This window comes from Nematolebias whitei, chromosome 19 (genome assembly GCF_014905685.2).
Source record: "Nematolebias whitei isolate Nwh7 chromosome 19, NemWhi1, whole genome shotgun sequence".
Taxonomy (NCBI): Eukaryota; Metazoa; Chordata; class Actinopteri; order Cyprinodontiformes; family Rivulidae; genus Nematolebias; species Nematolebias whitei.
The window spans coordinates 7720148-7722486 of NC_056516.1; positions in this window are offsets into that span (position 1 = coordinate 7720148).

A 2339-nucleotide genomic window follows, 5' to 3' on the forward strand; every position below is an offset into this window, starting at 1 on the left:
TACGAAAATAAAGTTGAAGTATTACGAGAATAAATTCATAATATTATGAGAGTAAGCTCGTAATACATTCCTGGGTCAGCTCGCACTGTGGACAGCCTTCATTGTGAGTCACTGTGTTTAGGAAGCAGCCTGTGATCACTTTTGTGTCACAGCTTGTGAAATATGCCTCCATCCAGATTATGTCATGACTAAATCTGTCAATGCAGCCATTAATTGCAGTCCCATATAGCTTCAGTTTATCATAAGAATCCATATGCCACAGTACGTTGGGCTCCTGCTGTTGTACTGCCGAGGTCAACGTTCATCATTTTACCGCAGTTGTAAGACTGATTTTTCATGTCAGAGTTCTGATAATATTACGAGTTTATTCTGGTAATATTACGACTTTATTCTGGTAATATTTCAACTTTATTCTCGTAATAGTATGACTTTATTCTTGTTCATAATGTAAATTTATTTTTCTTAGCGTGGCCCTAATGCTCCGTTGTAGCATGTAAACTGCTGCTACATCGTTTTTTGTCCACCTGCTCTGCCAGAAAACACGAGTGTCACATTTTAGTATTTGGATCTGATAAAGGAAGAAAAGAGTTAAAACATGTGTGTGTGTGTCTGCGAGTGCGTGTGTGTGTTTGTGTGCGTGTTTCAGTGCCAGTAGGGAAAGCTAGAGAGATGGGGGGTAGGGTGTCCCAGAAACTGGCAACTGCCCCTCTCCCTTCCCCCATCCCAGCTAGCCAAATGTTGTTGTGCCAAATCAGAAAAGCAAGGATGAGAGGATGGAGGGATGCCAGCATGCCTACCCCCCACCCCCACCCCCCACTGATATCGTCCTCATGCTCTGCCTGCTGCTCTTCATTCATGTGCTATCAACTAAGAACAGATCCTGGATTACTGCAGCTTTAGAGCGCAAGCATGTTTATTCCTATTACAGTTGTTACACCAGCATATTACAGTTGTATTTGCTGATCACCAACAGCTGGCTTGCAGGCCAGATATGGTCTATGACATCATTCCATGAGGCCAATGAAATGTTAAACTGTTAATAAATCATTCATTCATTCAACCTTTATTCAGACAGGTTAATCCCACTGAGCCTCGAGGACTCATTTACAAGAGAGACCTGATTTCAACAAAGAATGATGACAACAATGGACAACAGCAACATTAGACAGTTATAAAAAGGCAAACAGATTTTTTTCAAATCAAAAAGAAAGCAACATAGCAATCGGTTCGCTTGCTCGTGGCACATCAAGAGGTTCGACTCGGACACTGGGCCTCAGGAGTATGAGCTGCCAGAGGCCAGCATGGCTGCTTTTAGCTCAGTGGTGTGACAGAAGCACTGCATTATGGGAAACCCAAGAACAAGAACAGCATCTAACAGGGTTATTCACTTACTCATCTTGGCTCCCCTTAAAGGTATAGTCTGGCCATTTTTGAAGAGATGTCCTAATAGTTTTCAGTAGTTGGTACATTCTCAACATGACATCAGTCACAGGGTGAAGAAAAAGACATCGACTGGTTTGTACTCGTACCATCTTGTATCATTCTGTCTGAAAAACATGCAGATTTCTGAGGAAGAAGCACCAAAAACTTCTGCATGATCTCCAGGACAAATTGGAACAGTCAATTTTGACTATAGTTCTTGATACCCAAGTAAAATACCAACATTGTTAAATGGCTGAGCGATAAATTTAAAAATTTTAAAAATCCACTCCAGACTGGAGCTTCCCCCTTTCCCCAGACGTCTCTTCCCCCTCAGGCTGAAACAACTAACAGTAATAAGGATCAACAACGCATGATAATGCGATTAATAAAGAACAGTGACCTTTGACCTTGAGCTCCATTTGAGGACAGCAGCGCAGTGATAGTGTACACGGGCCTGCAGGGACAGGACCAACACAAAACCACGCCTGACTCTGGGTTAACATAAACTGAAAGGACGTGGGGCACCTTGAGGGGTTGTGAGGCTCTTAATGTAGCGGCAGACATGGTTTTGACTCCCAGCGGAGCTAAATTAGAACATTAAGGGCATTTTAGCTGTAATTGAAAAATTTAAAGCCCTCAACCTGAACTAAATGCTTCATTTGACTTCCTCAAAAGCAGTTTTTATTTGTGAGCAGCTGAGTGTTTCAAACGTTTGTTTATTCTGCAGTAACCACAGCAGGTTTTGGTCTCCTGTGCTTCTGATGTTCGGCCATTTCTGCGTCCTCCTCCATTCGGCCAACACTTGGGGCCGGATCGGCGTCGATACTTGTCAGAGCCGAGAACTCTGGGAAACTCGTCAGACTGTTTCCTCTGAGTGGACGTGTAAATAAGTCATAAATTCCTTTCCCCAGGCAGAG